This window comes from Lynx canadensis, chromosome F2, assembly GCF_007474595.2.
Source record: "Lynx canadensis isolate LIC74 chromosome F2, mLynCan4.pri.v2, whole genome shotgun sequence".
Taxonomy (NCBI): Eukaryota; Metazoa; Chordata; class Mammalia; order Carnivora; family Felidae; genus Lynx; species Lynx canadensis.
Window position 1 is genome coordinate 57539310 of NC_044320.2, and position 22910 is coordinate 57562219.

The window sequence follows — 22910 nt, forward strand, 5'->3', positions numbered from 1 at the left end:
CAATCGCATTCACTCAGTTTTTTCACTGCAATACGTAATGAACACCATCTCAAATACCAGTTTGATGTTATCAATCCTGGTGAGTTGCCCATCTCTCAACCACTGCCTCAATCAACATCTCCCCTGGCTTAACAAATCCTACGCAAGCACTACTGATGAAAATCCTTCAATCATTTAAAAAAAAATTTTTTAGTTTTTGGTTTTGTTTTGTTTTTTTTTTTCAGGCAGCATCTCAGACCATAAATTCCCTTTGTTGAGAACAGGATGCACTCTGTAAGGTCATATCAGTTTCTGGCAGCAGGGTAAGGTACCAGGGAAAAGTTGGGCGTATATTGGTGAAAATGCATTTTCCTCCTGTGTGTGTATGTCTGCAACCCTCAGCTACTGTAACAGCAGCTTGATTACAGCTTAAGCTTCTCTGAGTCCCTGCAGATCTCTCCATTTGCAGAATGATGGCACTGTACACAACAGTTGAGTGGTCTGAAACTTTAGTATTTATTTTCAGCCTATGACATAGGTACTGTCTTGATTTTATGAAACAGGTAGGCAATCTTCGTTCAAATCTTAACATTGAAGGGGCTCATAACTTCAAAGCAAACAGCCCCTGAACTTAAAAGTACCAACTTTCACATGTGCTGACAATTTCTGAAACAAGAAATGTTGACATTGCTCTATTACATTACATATTATATTGTGTGAGACAGACATGCCTTACCCTGGATGCCCCTCACCCTCCTACATTCTACTGCACAGACTTCATAGTGGCAGAGATCTGAGAAGAAAACAAAACTCTGGGCTCACCAATATTACTAAGTATTTTAGAAAATCCTTTTAAAAAGCTCTTACAAAAGAAAGACATCACTGAAGGTCACTGGCATAGTTAGTATGAAGGATAAGTTCTTAATACTGTCTTTACTGTAATCAAATTTAACCTTGTCTACTAAATCAGAGAGGAAGTGATCAGTTTAAAATACATCAAAAGATCTACATAGATGAAAAATGAAATCAAAATTCGTTTTGGTATCTGCAATGGTTAAAATGACACTCTAATTGCTCACAAATCACACACCACAAAGCTTAGTGTGTAATTTTAATCATTGATGAGCTCCAGGTTAATTATCCTCATGGCATGCATGCAGTTTTTAAAACCCACTGAAATAATCTGATAACCATAAGCATGAAAAACTAATAATTTTCTAATTAGTCCACAAATATTAATGTTTACCTTTGCAGTTACCAAGTATGCACAAACAATGTATACATACTGAAGGCAGCCAAAATGCCTAAAATATAATCCCCTGCTAGACTGAAGGAAATGAGGAAGTCAGGAAGAGACTAGAGAGTTGGAGTGGAAGCAGAGTGGTAAATAATACTGAATTAATGATCCTGGATTAAAATGAAAAGTTCCAAAACCCAGGGAGGGTTTTTTTTTTTTTTCCTATAATAAGGTAACTTAGGCTGGTATATGGAAGAAGAGTCACTTTGATTACAAAAGTAAGAAAAGTTCCCACTTTATGGTGTTGTAAAGGATTTTCTAAGCTATATTTTTATAATTGTTTTATTTCTGTTTGACCTGTAGCCCTACAACGGATCTCAGCCTACAGAAACACTTGCTAGGACTATTACACACTAGCTGAATGCACTTCAAATGAGTTGTATACAATCTGTAGTTCAGAATTTTGGCCAGTTGCCGAATGAACTCTGCAACATATCACCTCAACATTCCTCTATACAAAGTAGATCCTGCCTTTTTATTTTATCTTAATAGAGCCAGAAGTAACTTTCAAAAATGTAACAACATTATTGCTATGTGAAAAAAAAATTATGAAAACTACCCTCAAGAATCCATCACAGGTCAAAGCAGTACGACACATTTTGTTACAATACTCCCACATAATTTTATAGGAAACTGCCTATCAATTTCTTCTCAATAAGCTACACATTAATCAGAAACTGAATCAAGTACATAATAAGTCTTTTATGCAATCAAATTTACATTTCATTCCAAAAGCAACCATAGCAAACCTATCTAGATTGACACAGCTGAATAACATATTACCTGATTTTTAAAATTTGCAGCTATTGACTATGACCATGGCAATGTTCACCAGTATATTTTGATGGAATCACTTTAGTTTGTACAGTTAAAAAGTTATTTAGATTAGTATATACAGTGACACTGAATATGATGCTAAGTAATTTCATTGCCCTCAATGTCAGACAAGATCTTTCTTAGATCAATGTGACCCATGTAGGAAATTTATACTAAAGTTTTAGAAGTCCCAGTAAAAAGACCACAAAGACAACCATTTAGCTTAAACCACCTAATTCATTTCAAAATGACTGCGTAACAAGTAAACTCACTATAAAAGCTGCTTCACCATTTAAGCTGGTTTCTTTTCAGTCTTTACCAATTTCTGTTGTCGACTGCCAAGCATTCTATTCCTTAAAAATCACCAAAGTCCTCAAGAAATCCCAAATAGAAAACCTAATATAATTTTAATGCTAAATTCAGAACAATACATACCTGCTGGTCTGCTTAGAATATGTGTACACATTTTTTGGTATTCTCACTAATTCACAAGATCAGTGACTTTGATCATGTAAATCCCTTTTTCGGAACTAATGGACAATATGCAGAAAAAGAACTTTTATTGCTCGTTCTGCCTTGCTTTCGTCCTGCAGTCACTGCTGCCTAAACTCAGCTCTGCTAAATGACCAAACCCACCTACAAGGAGCCTGGCTAATGAAAGGGGGTGCTTTCGGAACAATAGAAGAATTCCTTTGCATTCAGCAAGCAGAGTTCCCATTAGAACCCAAAATCAGAGAGGCCAGTTTTACCTCTTTCTTTTTTTTTTTTTTAATTGAGATTGTCCCAGCCCTCCTCTACGGTCCAGTGAGACAGTGCTTGTGAAATGATTAAAAAGAACGTGATCTGATCAAGAGGACAGAATAATGGGAAAGGAATGCTAGGTTAGCCACTCTGCTAAGTGCTGGGAAAGAAGACCAATGCGCCCCTTAGTCTATTGTTTTTATTCTCCTCCGCTCTTCAGCCACCTCATAGGACTTTGAGTCTTTATTTACTCCATTTTAAACGGGTTAAAAGTTGTCCACTTACAAGTGAATTTGGTAACAAGTTACAAATCCTAAAAAAAAAAAAAAAAAAAAAAAGAAAAAGAAAAAGAAAAAGAAAAGAAAGAAAGAAAGAAAGAAAGAAAGAAAGAAAAATCCTTGAATTATATCAAGTTTCCAAAAGGTCATCACTGTCTCTGCTGTGGCCTTTTCCCCATTCCAAATCCTCTATCAATATGTCATAGTGAGTTAGGCAAAGACAAAAGAGAGGCGCAGTGTGAAAACGGCACATATATCTAATCCTGACAAAGCAATGAATAGACCTTCACAAGTATAATTATACTTGTTTATTTGTTGCCACGTACAGAGAACTGATGAAAAAAAATCCATCAAAGTGGTATTATGCAGACACCAAGAGCTTCTTTTCTTTGGTTGCTAAAGCCACATTGAGGCTTAAATTCCTTATTGTTAAATTCAGAAGGAAGAAAAAAAAAGATTTTTGGCTGGACTTTTTTTTTTTTTTTTTTTTTTTTTTTGCATCAGTTGCTGACAGATCTTTTGTGTACTAGGGTGTATTAGCTCACACCGCTACCTCATTTTTGCCCATGTTGGAATTCATAATTACAAAGTACTGTACAGAAGCTTTTAAAAGGGCGTGGTGTCCTGACCAGGAGAAGAAGGTAGTGAATTTGCCCTTTTCTCTTAGTCTGTCTTTTGATATATATCAAAACACAGGTAAAGTACCTGTGTGGCAGCACCATTTACGTCAGAATACATCTTTGATCTCAGCCTTTTCCCTTGGCGCTGGTGGTTTTCTTTAGGCAGCTTTCTCTGCAATTTGCTTATTTTAGTATATGTTTAGTATTTCATTCAACATTACATAACTTGTTTCCCATTGCAGTATTAAAAACGTTAGCAAGAAGGAAGGCAAATACGACGATGTCAAAGGATTGAAATATTAAGTATAAAGACTTCAAATCCAACTACTAAGGAGCCATTATGTTTCAATAGACACTAAATCAAATAACTTAACAAAAGCACATTTTTTTGAGGTGTTGGGGGGGAGCCGAACGAGCCTTTTTTTTTTTTTCTTGCAGGATAGAAATATATCAAAGTAAAAGCAATCTGCATAGTTAATGTTTGTGAGCTTTACAATTTAAAACAGAAAAGCTGTAATTTTTCTTTGCTGGCAATCTGGAAACACTCTGGAGTTAATTACAGCTGATTCGGAGTGAACCACACAAACAAAGACCAGTCTATGTCAGACAATTATACTGCATTAACCAGCTTAGAGCTTCCTGCTGATGTTTCAGGGCTCTTCTGTTACACCCTTCTACCTTCCCAGCACGAGAGAAAATGCTTCTGCAAGAAGGAATTAATGAAGAGAACTGCAAAAGAATGTGTGACGACCTCTTCTGACACGGCAAAAACTTTCCACCCATGTCACGACAAAGGGGAGAAGGTAATTAAGTTTGAATAGAAGGATGTAACCAAATGTATTAAGCATTTAAAACAAGCAAATTTTTAAGGAGGGAGAGTTTACAAAAACAAACCTGAGTGTGCGAGTCAACTAAGTCATTTCCCCTTATTTTCCTCATTAAAGTCTAAATTAGCTGTTCAATGCAGATTTATTTCCTACTCTACAAGCAGGACCCTTGTGATTGACACTTACGGTTCTTCTGCCTCCCATGCTAGCTCTTCCTCTCCTCTACTCCCCCCTCATTTTCTCTCATTCCCTCTCACATCTCTAAACTTACATGGACTTTATATGACAATTACCTATTATTAAGCATATGTGTTGGAGAACTAAAAAGAAAAGGTACAGTTTGCCTATGAGTCCAACAGTTCTTAATTTGTTTAGTTGTAGGAAATAGGAATTTTACTCAGTTTTCTTCACAACTTTAATCAAACTCCAGCTACTTTCCTTAGAGAGAAATCAATAATCTCTCCTTAACCAAATTACACTATTATATGACTCATTTTATTTGTTTGCTTCGGGAAAATTTCATAATCAGTGAGCAAGATGGACTCAATACTTTAGTTATCCTCTGTAAACAAACTTTGGTACTTCCAACCAATCTCGTTGATTTCTAATTTTCTTAGTCTTTCTAATTGAAAAGGAATAGTTTGCATTGGTGTGAGACAAGGACATGAACTGTAATTATGTTCAGTGCCTCTTTCTGATTCTTTCTTTGATACTGTTTTGCTAGTATTCCAGCTGACATTGGGGCTTTGTAGTGATTGCTTCATTAAAGGGTAAGGATGTCCTAATCAGCTAAAGCATTACTAGAAAGCTGTTGTTTGCCAATACTATGACAATATACTAGCTTTTCCCCCCTTTCTTTATAGAAGAAAAAGGTACATCTGAGTGCCAGTTACCCAGCCTTACTTGAGTATTATTCATCTTCCCTTTTTCTCAAATATGCAAAGTAGGATTAGAGTTAAATGACTATATGATACTTTTCATTTTTCTTCCCTAAATAAATGTTAATCTACAAATCAAGCGTGCGTTGTCTTAGTATACATATAAATATAATTTCTGAAAATATTAAACAGTTATGTAAATTACACTCAATTTTGTAAAGCATCTCAATAATAGACAGAATCACTTTCCCTTCTCATACTCCTCTCCCTTGATCCCTACTATATCTGAAAGTTCAAGTAAATACCACTTCTAAATATAAAGCTTAAACAGGGAGTCCTTTTAGTTTTCCTTGGAAAAACATAGACTGTGTCAATCATTTTTAGAAAATTATAAATCATTTTGCCATGTTTTTTGTTTATATTTCTAGTCTTTAAAATGTAATTGACTAATCTCTCTGGCTTACACATAATCTAAGATTGTTTACTTGATAATGATTTTAAATTGTCACATAGTAGCATTTAAAAAACTTACCATAATTTGTTTTATGAAGGTATATATAACCATTGAATATTTGCCTTCAAAAAGAGATTTACCAGACTAGTGAAAAACATTCCACACATATATTTATCTCATGTACAATATGAAGATAGTATATTCTAACATGTACATGTATTTTCTCCTTCTTTATCTATTATATAAAATGCATTATTGAACTACTGATACTTAAGTACTTAAAAGAAAAACAATTGTATAATTATCTGTATTTCATGATTCCCAAGAATATGATCTCATAACAAATGTAACAGCAAGTGTAATAAAGTGAGTACATTCTTACTTTAAAAAAAAATGTCATTCTTTGCAGGCAAAACCTACCATAATTATCTTTATAAAGCTAATTACAGGTCAGGTATTCCAGCAAACATTCTTATTCTCTGAGCAATGATTTCAATGATTTCAAAATAGTTTTCATGAATAAAGTTATATGCATAAATTTTAAAATCACTACCAAGTACCTCTTATTATACAATACTCCTAGAGTCTACAAAATACAAGTCTCTTTTTATACCGCTTTGTAAATACTTTAAGTCACTTTATATTATAAACCACATAGGACTAACATACTAGAGAACATAAGTGGAATGCCAAGTTTTCTTCTGGATGAAATATTGGCAAATTTATGTTTGATCCTTAAGATTAGTTGGTTATTTTATTTCTGTTATGAAGAGCCCTTTGTTTGTTTGTGTGTGTGTGTGTGTGTGTGTGTGCGTGCGTGCGTGCGTGTGTGTGTGTGTGTGTGTGTTTGGCCTGAAAGTTAATTTGACTGCTGTCCATAAGTGAAGTGAGCAATTCAGTAATTAACTTTTGTGTTTTAAATGTATGAACTTTAATTAGATTTCATTATAAACAAACAAACGTCAACCATAATTATAAGCTCCTTGGTTTACCCACATATTATCCCTTTTCAAACAAACTTGATGTCAGACAAATTAAAATCAAGCAGCCAGCAATTTTGAGTTGAATTTTACATGATCTGCTGGTAACCTGATTACTTTAACTTCAATATCATTACAGGAAAAGTATTTCAGGAAAAATAATGACAAGAATTCCAACAGGAGACAAGCTTAATTGTATTGATTCAAAAGATGCATGTTCATAGGAACCATGTTGAAGGAATAATGTTATCTCAAATCTACAGTTTCTATTAAAATGAAATTGTCCAGCATGAAAGAGGCAATTAAGATTAGTGTCTGCAGAACTAGAGATACTAAACTAACTAAATAATTATCTGGGCCCAATTATCTTATACTTTAGGTAGCAAAATACCAGTGTGGAGCAACTATAAGGCATGAGGTTTGCAGGTTTATTTACTGACTGGTGTATCTATTAGGACCAAGAACAAGTGGAGCTGTCAGGACATAATGAAGGTAAATGATTAGTTAGCACCAAGCCTGAACTCTTCTTCAATGCAATAAGAGTTAATTAAAGTTTACCACCAAACATCAACCAAAGCAGGATGTTGATCAGGTTTCAGCATTAAGTGCAAACAGACAATAGTTGGCAGCAATTAGTGCAGCTATCAAATGACATGCAATGATAATTATACATTTAAAACAGCTAAAGAGCTGGGGGAAAAACTAATCAGCTTCTTTGACGACAAATACTCAAAGGGCAGGAAACAGGTATCAGATTATTTCACTTTAACACTGTAAATCAATCGAATTAAACAAGAAAAGGTTGTATGGGTGCATTATCTGAAAGAGAACAGTTCACTGGATTCAAAATGAAATAAATCTGCTAGTATTGGTCTATCAAAGATAAGAACTTTTGTAGCCAAAGAAAATAAGTTACTTTTCAATTAAAGTTTCGGAATGAAGTCTGTGTAAAGGAAGTTTAGCTTCTTAGTCTTGGGTAAATTCAACAACGCAACAAGTATTTCACCATAATTACTGTTACTTAAATGAAGCATTAACTTCGACTTTAAAATACTATTCAAAAGTACATTGTGCCTGAATCTTATCTTTGTGTACCCAAATATTATCTCCCCGAAAAGCTTTCAGACGTTAAGATCAATTTTTTTTTAGTGCAGCCAAATTTAAAACGAAAGTCATATATACATATTTAGTGTATGTTATTGCAAGTCTTTCCTTGATGTCCTTCAAATCCAGGGCTTCAATCTTGCTGAAATCAATGAACCTGAATGAAACACATCCCTTAAAATAACGGTTATGTCACCTCACTCTTTTCCATAGTTCCCGGCCTGCATCCTAGAGCATAAGTCTAGAAATACACCCGTACTCATGACCCCACCTCTCCAGCTTCCCAACTAATTCTGTTATGCTAAGGATTTGTACACAGTGCTGGCTAATCCCAATATTTCCCTGGAGCTAAATCTAAGCCATGGCTGACTCCCAGCACAAAAATGTCTCTCTCCAAAAGCCCTTTAGCCCCCTTCAGCACTCATACACTCATTGGTCCTGACATTTTCACTTCAGCCATGACAAATGAGCTGATGACTCTGATGTGATTGCATGGGAGGATGGCTTTATCTAAAGATATATCATTAACTCTCATCACCATCTCCTAATATGGCTCTTCTGGGTTAATGTGTTGTGAAAATTTGAGGAAATTTTTGTGTAAATATATGCGCTTTAAGTAGCAAGAGACCAACTTCATCAAAAGGAGAAAAGAGTAGCCAAAGTGGACAGGATCAGGGGAGGGGGAAAAAAAAGACTAGCATTAACTAAATGTCGCTCTGGGGATTTAAGTAACTCTACTCAACCTCTGCCCCAGTGCAAACCAGCCAGCTGACCGTCTCTTAAAGGTCCCTTCTCTTCAACATGGGTGGCTGGAGCACAGCGTCACTTGTAAGTTGGCACAAATAAAGCTTCTCAGATAAACATGGCTAATCAATCTGCAAGCCCAGGTCTTTATTTTTCTCCCAGTGTAGTACGTATTTTATTCTTGAACCCTTAATTTCCCATGTTATGAAATCTCTCTAAATTCATTTTAATGGGGAAAGGGATTGTCAAAGCCCATTTCACTCCAAGATCATTGTATTCTTCAATTAGAAGGAAGCAGTATTTTTCCACCTACTATTAAATGTGAAACTTTTCAAGTTGCAAAGGAGAGGGGAAAAAGAAGCCTTTCCATTTAGCATAAATATCACAACCTTTAGGTTAAGTTAGAACCCAAGTTCCAGTTATGTAGTTCTTGTTATGTATACTATGGAGTTTACAGAGTAGATACTTGTTATAACCTCTTCTCTCATTTCATCTGAGAACACACAGCCAATCAGAGTCAACTGTAGCATAACAGACCTCAGGAAAGGAGGTCAGGCTTTGAGGTAAAGTGCTATTCACTCTTGGACCATGCAAGGAGCTCTTTATTCCTGTTCTTATTGGCATCAGTCCCCCTTACTAGAGCAAGAACAAAGCCAAGTGCTCGTGTGAGGTTTATGAATAAATCAGAGGTGAGCCACTGTAAGTGCTGCCCATGATTTCCTTGTTGACAGTGAGCACTTAAACAGGCTTCTATGACCAGGGACTTCTGGCAAACCATAATGATTCCTAATCTGCACCCTGCTTCATTTCAAGAACTAAATGACCCACCCCATTTTTCCTGCAAGTTTTCGCCTTTCAAGCAATTCTTGTCCTATCTCAAGCAGCTTAACTTTAAAATCCCAGAGCAGTCAGCTTGTGCTGTGGTCATCACAGAAATTGTACCAGCTAAAAAGCCTTCCTTTGCTTGGAAAAATTCCACAAATGAAAATATCTCCAACATAACAGAAATTATTCTCACATTAATATTATAGACTCTTTACATATGGCAGCAGCTAATTCCACTAAGGTGAAAAATACGAAATGATCTGCAGAAGGGCACATACACATTAGATCTGATCAGTGAGGCTCTGTAACTATGTGATGTTTCCCAGGAATTTCTCTGAGCTTCAGTTTCCTTATGGGTTAAACAAGATGATTATGCTACATCCCTTCTGACTGCAACAATCTGTGGCTCTGCTAGAAAAACCCATTCAGATTGCACTGAAGATAGTGTTCCCTATGGAGTTTTCCAAGACAAACCCAGATGTTTTCAAGGTTGTTTATTTCTTTTCAAGAAGATCTCAAGAAGAGAGGCAGATTCCAGTAGAATAGTAAACTGAAGCTTTCTGTGTACATTTTTAATGAACTATTATTCATTTTTTCATTCATTCAACAGACATTTTATTAAGCACCAAGGATTTGCCAATAATGTCCCCCACAATACAGTGATTAAACAGGTATGGTTGCTGCCCTCATGGAGGCTGAAATTTATTTGGAGGAAACACTTAAATAAGCATCATGAAAAATGCTGAGATGCTAACTGTTTTTCTTTCAGTGAAATGTATCATTTCCTTATCAGTACTCAATAAAGACTTAGCTTTATATTAATGTATTTCTTATCAAGTCCAGGGCCAGTTATAAATGACCAGAATACAGGCAAGGCACACATTTTGTTTTTAAGAAAAATTTTAACAAAGATTTTGAGCCACACACATTAAGCAAAAAGCAAACTCAAAACTGAAAACTTATGATCCAAGTACACTTACATTTCCCATAACAATACAAATAATAATTTTAAATGTATCTTATATGTATCACAATGGGAAATTATTATGAATTTTAAAAAGAAAGTCCATAATATAAATAGATTTTTGTTTTTAGATAGTCCAAAAATTGTATTATAAATTTATTAACCCTTGTCATGAGTCTTATCATCTTTGAACCTGGGTACTCCTCTAATGAATAATGCATTATTACAAAAAGATAAAGGATTGTGATGTCCTCCAACAACAGATAAGCCTGCAGTCTCATAAGTTGGCTATAAAATCCCTCAAGAAAATTGAAAGGTTTAAGGTTTGTACAGTATTACTGGATTATTAGTAATTGGATCTCTTCTCTAAGTGGGTATGAATCTTGATCAACAGGGTGCCAATGTCATAGTATCTATACTCCTTTCGTTGTGTATCAAAATATCAAAATACCAAAAACATGGAAAGGTATTTCTATGGCATCTAATCCAGTTTTTGGAAATACTCTAATTCAAAGGCTTTCAAACAGGCTGGGTCAACAAGACTGAAATAAACACTGTGGTATCGTCTATTATTGCATATAATGGACAGTCTGGAATCTTGAGTCCATGTAGATAGACTAAGGTCTGAATTATTTAAAAACGATTCCTGTTCTAATTTGCTTCTTAGAAAAAGACCCAGAAATGCATTAAACGTCTAAAAGCCCTCCAAACCAAAACAACCCATGATGATGGAGTGGTAGAGGTGTAGGACGGTCCTCCTAGATGTCATCTAGGTATGTGTCGATAAGAATATACCTTTTATGTATACCCGTTTCCCAGTTTCTACTTGCATCTGTTGTAAGAGAGAGGGCATCTGTACTCACAAGACCTATGTAGACTTGCTTTATCAAATCCTGTTCAGTTGAGTATTACATCAAAACCAGCTATTGAAAATAAAGAAAAAGGGAACATAGGGTATCGGGCCCTGTCACATTTACTTATTTTGATGTTCACAACACTTTAATGTTATGTAATCTCTACAACAACTCTGAGATACAAATGAGGACATTGAGGCTTAGAAAGGTTAAATCATTTGGATAAGACGATCCATTATAAGAATTTAATTCAGGTGTCTCGTAGCTCTAACACAATTCCTAATGGTCATTGAGTGGTCAAAAACGGAGTGGATGTTCAAACATCTAAAGCCTAAGTCAAAATAAACTCATTTAAAGAGGAATCCAAAGTAAACAGAATCAAAAGAATGTCTGTTTTTTACTGTCATTCTCTCTGCACTATGCTGTCTTTAAAATATCACAGCCCTGTCTTCATTTACTTTCCCTACACAGAATAGAAATCTTATTCTTCAAAACACCATGTTCATGATTATTAAGCATACATTTTAAGTCACTGAGGTCATCAGTACTCTTATGAATCATAAACTCATCTGGACCATTCAAGTCTGACCTCCTAATTAACCCAAGAATATGTTTACAGTCACAGTGATAAGATACCATCCAGAGTGTACTTGTACTTGTATTTGTCTGCACCACACATTTTCCTTTTCTTCTCTATTTCCAAGACCCATTCAGTCACATAACAAACCCTTTTCCAAGCAGCCAATATAGCTGTGTGACCATTGGTCCTAGAGTTGGTATATCTGAATTCTTGTCCTGACATTTTCCTACCTTGCTTGGTAATTCAATGATCATTTCTCCTGAATTCAATATCCCATATTTTAAAATGAGCTGGCTGAACTGAATAACTCTAGGGTATTCTCAGGCTTTAGCATCTTGATAGTTTCCAGTTGCCTTACAAACCTACCTGTTATTTTCTGTTGTGGTCATGTTGGCCAGCTCTTAGAAAATGAAAGGAATTTAGTCTACAGAGAGAAAATTTCACAGGCTACCCTTAGGAATACATCTACATCTAAAAAGGAAAGAGAGACAGCGACATGGAAAGAGGGTGGGTGGGTGTGTACGTGTCTTTATACACACTCCTAGTTTGTATATACTAAACCAAAGATATGACTCGTTCTCAATTGAGCAGTAGGCTCATAAAATTTTAAGTATTACTTGCACTATTCCTAACTGTATGGAAAAAAGTACTAAGAACTGTATTTTAGAGAATCCGCATTAAGAAAGCCTTTCAGGTTTAATGAAGGTACTTTGGGAAAAGATTGGGCTTCTTCAATTTACTCTTTCAAGCATGCGAATTTTAAGATTCTCCATAAACTTCCTTCTTACCAAGTTTTGTTTTATTTTGTTTTGTTTTGTTTTGTTTTGTTCTTAACAGTACAACCAGGTGGCACACACCAGCTCACATGTTTTTGTATTTTAACCATTGTTAAAGCTATGGATTTCCTTTCTTCTTTACAGTGAAGGAAAAGAATTTTATGGACAGTTATAAAATGCATATTTTAACCGAAAAGTCAATTTTCCCTGGTTAAAATGATTTAGGACTGAGTAAATACTTGCAGAATGCTTTCTGTTTTTATAGCTAGAACACAATAGAACCTATAAACTCTGTCGTCAGAGGTATGTGTTATAGCGCGTACCATTCAGAAATTATCAACTGTGCACTGTTGTATCCCCAGGACAAGCAAACATGAGGAATGATCAGTCACCTAAATACATGATGCTGGTGTGTGAACTCCTGACCTGAATGACTAAAACACCTACTCGGGACTTGTCTTGGACCATCAGGGCATTATGACATATTAACCAAGTCAAGCTGCCCAATTCTTAAATGTTGTTTGTTTATTTTTTCAATCTCCAGAATGTTAAAGTGGCTAATTATATCAGAGATAAGTTGCTTGCCAAATAGGACTTCAGTGTCAGCCGTTTTTAAGTTGTGTGCATACATTCAAAAATAGCTCAAAATGGCAAATATTTTATTTCACTCACAAACCTTTAAGAGAGTAGGGGAGTGGAGAGCAGCCATTCCTGGACTGAGGATTGTATGTCAAACGTGAAACCATATCAAACTTTCAAGGCAACTTGTGAACCTCTGAAACTAGGGAATTAACAGAACATCAAATCCAGCAAGATCACAGGGGCACAATCCTTATGCAAGAAAATAATGCCATTGAGCCCTCATTAAAAGACCATTTCGTCCTTAGCCATCAAAGACTGTGAGTGCACTAAGATCTTGGTTATATCATCAGGGATAACGAAAACAAGTGCCAAGAGAAATTGTGCGCTTTTAGTTCTCACATGTGTCCATCTGTTCACATATAAACATATATTCTGCTTTCTGTCTGATTCCTAAAATCTTGATATCAGAATACCCTGGGCTTTTGCCCATTTCCTAAGAATGCAGACATCACATAAGCTACTATTAACCCATGTGTGATCCACTTCCATGGTGGCTGGAAAGCTGCCAGTTACAACACATGGTGCTTGGTTAACAATGTCTTAAAATATAAATGAATTTATTTTTTAAATTAACACATTTTTCTTATGGAAATACCTTAATAAGCCCTTCTGCATGTAAAATAGCCTCCATGTGGATTTTTTTTGTTCTTTTAAGACTTTTTGCAAGCATATCATAAAGTTAACCATAAAAGTTTCTGAAACAATCCAGAATTTCTTGACAAATTTTTAAAAGGACTCTAGTAAAGAATTTTGGTGACTTTATATAACAAAGATCAAACACTTTTCCTTTACAATATTCTGTACTCAAGAGGCAACCCTTATCCTTTAATTTACGTGAAAACACTTCTGATTTCCCAAGTTTCCATGTAACCATCTTAATAGTACCTCAGCAACTGAACTGCTAAAGTGTGATGAGGCCGACAGACCTTCTACACTCTGGGAAGAAAACAAGTTAGGTTAACCTCTGGTGGAATCTTTCAGTCCTGCTCTGGGGCAGCTTTCCATGGCTCATCTGTGGTGACCCCCAAACCAGAAAGAGCATGTTTAAAATGTATACCTATAAATAATTATCCCCACTGAATTTGTTTTACATATGTACAAAAGAATCAATTCCCACCTTTGAAGGTGTCTCAACACTTACAGTATTTTAACTGCCCTAATTATGGTTGAAGAAACATCATTAAGAGGGAGCCCTGACCATGTTGTCAACTGATAACCAGTTACAACTCTAACTAGTGACAAGAGAAAACCTTACTGCAAACGTCTCCGAGAACGAACATACAATACTTAGACACTTTATGAAGGACTTAGCTCAAAATGAAATGCACCATATACCTACAAGGCAACAGGAAGATGAATGAAATCCTCAGAAAATAACTCTGTATCCTGGTCGACGAACCCCTCCCAACCACAAGAGCTGACGGGCCACTTAAAACACTTAACATTGCCACAAGTGAGGACACACAGCTCTTTCCCAAACGAAGCATTCTACCTATTGAGAGCTATTTATAGCCTACGGGGGTGGTGGAGGAACACCATATAGTCCATCAACATAAATTAAATATCCACACCACTCTCGTGGCCACCTCTGAAGTAACTGTTTTCGACAGCAAAGTGCTGGGAATTCGTGACGCCCAATAGTCAATATTTGGCGAGGCTCGCATGTTTCTGAAAACTCTGCTACATACAAACCCCTGTTGATCATCCTCTAGCTGCACAATTGTCATACATAGTACTTCCCAGTGACGATGAGAACACAGGGCACCTTATAAGTTGCTGAAATCTGAGCCCCTGCTTGTTTTCTCAAGTCCTGGACAAACATAACTTTAGAGAGAGCAGAGCATAGGCAGAAAGAAAGAGGGGCCAGCATTTTCATCTTCTTTCATCTCAGTCATTCAGTCAGCCATTCAGAACCCTATTCAACAGAGCTTTTCATTATGCAAAAAAATGCTAATCCTTTTCCGATGCTTTCACACTTGTATAAACCCCCATTCCTTCAACTGAAAAGCAATTATATCAGTTTACCTTTCTGTCAAAAACAGGATTAATATTCCAATAACAGAATCTCCTTTCTTTTCCTATCTTTTTGCTTTAGGAAACTAGAGATTATGAGTAGAGGCATTCTTAGGACAAGAATACGTTATTTTAAATATGACTGTGTTAACCAATGAATGGAGAAAAGGAGAATGATCGGAAGAAGAAAAAGTCCCCCAGCATACTGTAGAAACTCTTTTCTGTGACAGAACTGACCTTCCCTTTGCAGATGCCCAAAGAGACTGAGACTCACTCTGGTCTATTAATCAGAAACAAATTATGAAAGAATGTAGCTGGACTGGTTGACACTATCCTGTCTTGGGAGACTCAGTAACAGCCTGGTAACAATGTCCTCTTCATGGGTAATGAACAGCCATGACAAATGGGGCAGAGAAACTATTTATTTGCATATGCAAATTCTCACACAAGGGAAACATGTACAAACAAGTGTCATTGTAAGGTGGATTAGGCAAACAACGCTTTCTTTTTAGGACATTCTGCAGCCCAGAACATTAGTCAGCACAATTAAACCAGTCTCCATGGAGACTAATGAAATTTCACCATGGTATGAGTTAAATTAGATAGCTAGTTATGTGTTTCCACAATCCAACTTGAAATCCATTATTGTTTCAGAACAATACAGCAATTGTGCCTAGCTGATCTTTGCCAGCTCAACAAGCTCCTAAGTTGACAATTTGCATATGTTAATATAATTAAGCACTAATTACATGAAACTTGTACATATTCACATGCACTTTCCCTGGGCGCTTTTCAGTTTGAACCTTGGCCAAGTCTTTAACCCTTAGAATGGTCTGAGAGGATAGAAACTCTGCCTGTGGGTACAGCCCCTAGGCAGACACAGAAAGACTCCTCATTTATAAACACAAAGCTTAACCTGGCTTCTCATATTTCTAGCAACAATGACAGAAAATATTTTGTGAGTGTGGTAGGGACCAGAAATGAGGGAAAAGGGGGAGTGGATTAGTCTTTAAAGACTTATAACGAGTATCTTCTCATAGAAAAGCAATAACATCCATTTCAAGAAAATGTTAAGAATTTGCTCTCACTGACATTGTGGAACCTTGGGAGATGAAAATGGTTTGACAACAGCAAAAATGGCAAGTAGAAAAGGAAAAGGGAGCATCAGCACCTAATGAGCTTTACATAAATATATGCAGAGGCAATTAAGCAATGTTAATTACTATGACAGCAGTTAATTGAATATAATTAGATATTTTAAGCCACTGAATAAAGCATAGTTAAGATTAATTTTATTGAGATTAATTGTAAATAAGGATAGATTAACTCTATGTTTTGACAGGCATAAAAAGTAGTTCTGCAAATTAAGCAGGAGCGTGGCCACCAGTCCAAAAATCATATATTATTTTAATGTCACACCTCAGAATCATCCCCTCAATAAACATGACTTTTCAAACCCAAACAGACAGGAATCTTGAAGAAAAACAAACAGCTTGCAGAGATTAAAGAGCCTTTTGTCCTTTTTCATGTGCATTTCTTTTAACAGACTAAATTAAGCGAGTCTGGTGTACGTTTTTTAGGAAGGAACATTTCACACTGAATGGAAAAAATGTTCTATCACATATGAAATTCGTGCAGCTGTGCGGAACTTGGTCCAGATGGTTTTAGACTATAAACCACCACCAAATGATAGACAGTAGGCCTTCCCAAGATTATGTGATAAAGTCACAATCTTTTTTTTTTTGACCTCCCAAATTTCTGCTTTGTATTATTTCCAATCAAATCTCATATTTTCTTTTACAAATGTGTTTCTCCAAGAGGGTTAAAAGAAACATTGTGCCCACTAAGTACTGGAAATAAATGTACAATGAACTGGAGAAGGCCTCCTTTAACAGTTATCAGCTAAATCATTCAGCCACAAAATGCAATGATAGCTATGACAACAATGTATGCAGATGACAACACTTGATTATTACTCTTACAAACAGTGGTTTCTGGAAATATTTCTTAGGAAAATACTGCTAAGTGAAAATCCCTCCCAAATACTTTCACACCAAGCCAATTCATGCATACTCCTTAAGGAAATTAACACAGTCCTCAAGAATGCTGAACAAATCACTAATAAGAAAGGAACTTCAATTGATTTTGAAATAAATCAATAGGTGATTAACATAATATTTTTAAAGCAGCAGAATGTGTGTGTGTGTTGCATAAACATATATATTATATTTCCAATACCTCTTAGCTACTAATCGAACAAGGGCTTTATGCTATTGAGCATGCCTTTATACTACCACACAACTTCCTTAGGATGCCCTTAGTCTTTATAACGAAAATCCTAAAATGGTCTGTGAAACAAGACTACGACAAGCCATTCTGCAGTGAAAGATTTTAAATCATCCAGCCTCTTCTAATAGACTTGAGACTTATTGAGGTAGAAACCATAAAAAATGAAGAAGGGAAATTTAATCCCTGAAATATTGATTTGCACATTAATATCATATAGGCAGAGGGCAATTTGGCTTCGTGGAAATGACACATTGTCGACCCTTGGTGAAGTCAGAGCCAATCTAACTGCTGAACATGTCTGAATCTCAAGAGTTATTAAGGGCTTCCCTTCTTGCCTTTATGACTTTTCTTCAGCCTACCAATGCAATCTTAAATGTATTATCTTTAAGAAATAATTGTAAAACCTCAGGGGTTTTCCAGTTAATGGAAGGGAGGCCAAACCACATCAGATTCTGAAATGCAACATTAAACCCTTGCAATCAACAAAACCACCCCAATTCTCATCCATCCAGTGGAGGATCTAATATTGTTATTAGAGATAATCAAATTTCATTGTGTAAATTTAGGCTCATGGTCAGAATGAAAGCAGTACATTCTGCAATATTAAACAGCGATTTTCTCAGCATCCTTTATGCTTTCCTTTGCTGGTGCAGCATCTTTAAAAATAATCCAACTAGCTCAAAATTAATGAACAGATTTGGGCTCATCTACTAAAAACTGCGAAAGAGTACAATAGAGCTGAACATGCTTCCTTCATTTTTAACTTTTAGTGGCAACTTTCACTTCCTAGACCCAGAGCCCAGTCTCCCTGTCTAACCCCACAGTTGGTGCTATTGCTTTGACTTACACAGCTGGTTTACCTGACCTTTCTTTGTTCCTTAGGTACATTTCACTTTTCAGATTTATGGTATTTCCCCCATATTTCATTGGCTCTATCTTCATTGCCATAAAAATGAAAACACTCAAATATGACTTTACTTTTTTTAATCCAAAAGCAGCCAGCTATTGAATAAATACACAGTGATGCTCTCGCCTCAGTTTATGCCATAAATATTAAAACCATTAAAAAATAACTATATAAACCTTATGATCCCCACACTGAAGCCAGGTGCAAGAGGTTAAAACAGCTGGCTAGCCATCTTTTATTTTTGTGTGCCTTCCTGCTGATTGAAACCGCAAACGTTGAAAACTATCAAATATTCCCTTAAGGATTTTCTCTTTTTAAGACCAGGAAGGAAAAAAGAAAACCTTCATTTTCTGTAATATGCTCCTCTGTGGAGAAGAAAAACTGTAAAACACAATCAGTCACAGAGGTGGTGAAATAATTCCAAATATCTCCTTTCTGTTGTATTTAAACCATCATTTCCAACAACTTCTATGCACAACTGGTTTTTATTCTTCAGTTAGAAAAGAGAAAAGAGGGGAAAAAAGAAAGAAAGAAAGAAAGTCTGAGCTTGCTCTGTCAGTTTTGCCAGTAAATATAAAGTAAAACAAATGTTGATGGCACCGAGAGTGTTACATACCCGGGCTGTGTTTTTGCATTGCTCTCAATGGAAGCGATCGATGCCCGTGTCACTGTCGCGTCCCAATCGCAGCCAAGTCTCAGCCTTAATCTAAGCAACACCCGAAAAGGCAGCGGCAGCCGCAGCCTCTCCCTGACTCTTCCATCCATCCACCCAACTAAAAATATAATACTACATATGAGCTTTAACCACTCCACGTTTATAGGGATCAAGCCACTGAAAATCCAGGAGAACACAATAAAAAAAAAAAAAAAAAAAAAAAAAAAAAAAAAAAAAAAAAAAAAAAAGAACCCTCCTTCTGTCTCTTGTCTCTCTCTCCTCTCTTTTCCTCTCTCCTCTCTCTCCTCTCTCTCTGTCTCTCCTTTTGCCATCTACATGATCCTTGATTAAACATGGAACAGAGTTATTAAAAAGGGGGGGGGGGAAGGACTCAAGGAGAGGAAATGCAACTGTCAGAAATCGGGACCGCCAGATTTCCTGGTGAACCTGCCTCTGTCTGAGTCAGTGTCAATCCACCATCTTCCGCCAGTGAACTTGTCTTTGGGTTTTTGTTTGGTTTGGGGGGGGGTGTTGTTGTTGTGTATGTGCTTTTTTTGGAAGGGGGGAGGGGAAAGGCAAGGTGGGGGCTGGAGGTGGGGGGGGAGTAGGGAGAACGTGTGTGTCTGTGAGTACGTGTTGAGTGTGAGTGTGTATGTATGTGTGTGTAGGGGTCGGGGTGGGGGGGGGTCCGTGTTTGCGATCTGAACCTTTGGTACCTACAAGGAGAGTGTCTCACCGAACGGTAGCTAAGATCTCAGCAGAACCGCGCGGAAGTGAGGAGTCACGGCCAAAGGCGCCCACCGGAGCCTCCTCTCCGGGCCGGACCCCAGCCCGAGCCGCGAAAGGAGCCCCCCGCCCGGATCACAGGTAACAAAAGAAATACAAACCAGTGCACTGTCTTCCGTGGGGGAAGGGGGACAGGATGGGTAACCCTCAGTAACTTGGGCATCGGCAGCGAAACTTTATACAATTCCATGAGAAATTTTATTATTTTTTTCTAATAGAAACGAGCAGAAAGAATGGGGGGGGGGGGAGGAGGGTGTGAAATAGAAGTAGGAGGAAGGCGAGACCCGACGCATTCCAGCCCCTCTTCCCTTAGCTGCTCCCGGCCGGAAGGCGCACTTGATGCGGAGAGAGGCGAAGAAGGTGAAGTTCGTTTGTAGACATGGAACCTCCTTGGGGGGCCAGGGAATAAATCAGTTCTCACAGCGGCCACAGCCCCCCAATACACACACACACACACACACACACACACACACACACACCCTTTGCCAAAAGGAAAGGAAAGATTCTTGACCCCGAGCCGCTGGCATCGATCCCTGTTCTAACACACACCCAGCAGCGAGAGCGCCGGGCGAGAGCTGCTGCCGCCTCCCGGGTCCCTGGCCCCGAGGCCCGGCGTTCCCGCCTCCTAACGGACCTGCCTCCCTTTCGCCAGCGCCCGAGTCCGCGCCGCCCGCGCCGCCGCGAGCAGCCCTCGGCGGTGCCCGCCGCCCGCGCCGGCCGGCGGGGGTCTACCTGCAGCCCCAGCCCCAGCTGGCGCCCCGGCCCCCTGGACCCCCCTGCCCGAGGCGTTCGGACCCCGGGTCCTCCGCCAGTCCCGCGCGCTAAGCGCCCTTCGGGGAACTTGAGAGAGGCAAGGGTGGGGGTGGTAAGAGGAGGAAGAAGAACGAAGCTGAATAAGGGGGGGGGGGGGCGGGTAGAGCAGGGACAGAGTAGGGGGGAGAGGGACTCCAAGCCCCGCCGCCCAAAGTCCAAACTTTGGGAGGATGAGTGAGAAGAAAGGGCCATCCCGACCGGGCTGCGGGGGCGCGGGGCGACCGGGGACCCCTGGCAGTGCCCGCGCCGCTGCGGAGCTGACAGCTTCCCCGCGCCACGAGAACGCCACGGGCTCGCAGTGGAGACAGAACCCGAAAAGACAGAAAAAAAAAAAGGAGAGAAAACTGCTCGGCCGAACGTGGATGATCCGCCACTGAATCCAAAAGTTAAATCCCAAAAACGCAGCCCCCCCCCCAAAGAAAGTGGAAAATCAGGTCCCTCAGTGCCCCCTCCCTCTTGCAGCGGAGCAAATCCTTGAGCCAAAAAAAAGGGGGAAAGAGATAGAAAAGGGGGGCAGAGCGGAAGAGATGGTCGGGATGAGGGGATGTGTGCGAGAGCGAGCGAGAGCGAGCGAGCTAGGGGCAGAGAGGGAGAGAGGCGGAGAGGGAGAGAGAGGGAGCGAAATATCAAAGATTGTGCAAGATCAGGCTGGAAAGATAATCGATACTCGACCTAAATTTAACACAAACTACTCAATAAAAGTTAAAGAAAAAACTTACTTTCCATTTCCCCTGCAGTTCCTACTCGATCTTCGCCTCTTTTTTGTTTTGCTTTTATTTTACTTACAGCTGATCACATCCAAGTAAAACGAGAGGGTTCATTTAAAAAAAAATAAAAAAAATAAAAAAATAATCCTCGAACTTTATTGGGTGAAAATAAAAACGCTGAAGCAGAAAGTGGGGGGCATGGAGCGGTCCTCGGGGGTCCGGGAGGAGTTAAAGCATGTGCCGACCGCGGTCTCGCTGTTTGGTTGTGAAGGGGTTGGGAAAAGGAGGAAAGGAAATGAAAATCCGATATGTCTTTATTCTGCTAATTATTATCGTTTTAGCCCTGTTTAAAAAAATGGCTGATTAAGTTGAGTGCGCATGTCTTTGTGTGTCTATTCCCGATATGCACTCTGGGAATGAGAGAGGAGAGTGAGGGAGAGGGAGAGGGAGAGGGGGGGAGAGAGAGGTGTAATTAGTGAGGTGATCAACATTCCCCAGACTGCAAATGACGCGCAGCCCGGACTCGGAGCAGCCCGGGAGCCGAGCGGCTTCCAAGGCTCGGAGCGCTGCGGCGGGAGCCTGGGACGCTGCGACCGCGGACAGGGCAGGGGATGGGGGCCTCCGGGGCTCGCACCCCACGCGCCCCTGCGCGCGCGACTCCCAAACTTCATTAGACACACACACACACACACACACACACACACACACACACTCTCTCTCTCTCTCTCTCTCTCTCTCTCTCTCTCTCTCTCCTCCCTCTCTCTCTCTCAGCAAAAAAGGGAGAGAAAATAAAACACAAATACCGCCAAAGCAATGCCCTTTAACCAGTTGAAAAAAAAATTTTTTTTTAATTTTAATGAGTCAAAGTAATTACTATCGGACCAGAGATTTGTTTACCAGGGAGCTTTAAGGAGAAATGTAAGTTAGAGTAATGAAGAGTTTTTCTCTGCTTCATTTATTCTGCTGTGAACAAGAACGCATTTTAATGGCGAAACACGGGGCCTGAGCAAATATGCAGATGCATGTAAATAAAGGGTGCCTGGCAGTGTGCACACCCCGCTTGGCCCAGCCTATTTCAAAGGAAGGATTGCACTCTGGATCCACCGGCACCTATTTAGGCTGGTATCTTTCGCTTACACACTCAGGAGAGAAAACCCAGGGCATGGAAGATGGCAGCGGTTAGTTGAGTCAAAGTAAACTTTCAAATGAGAATAAGTGATGGGTACAGGGGTGATAGTGGGGATCTGATTCTAGCCTTTATGTAATATTTTTGAATATTTTATCAGAATTGCATAAGTTCAATGTAATAGCTTTAAGAAGACTTAGGGAAAAAAACCTTTCATCTTGCAAGTCTGTTGAATTATCTTTCTTGAAGCACATT

General features: G+C 38.6%; 1 protein-coding gene across 1 annotated transcript in view; it reads right to left on the minus strand.

The window, feature by feature from the left end:
- Nucleotides 1-21861, minus strand: part of ZFHX4 (zinc finger homeobox 4) — a 184631-nt gene extending 162770 nt beyond the window's left edge. Inside the window, exon 1 of the mRNA XM_030304339.1 lies at nucleotides 21542-21861. The gene's annotated coding sequence lies outside the window, so the exon portion shown is untranslated. The remainder of the gene's footprint in view (nucleotides 1-21541) is intronic.
- Between the last annotated feature and the right edge of the window lie 1049 nt (nucleotides 21862-22910).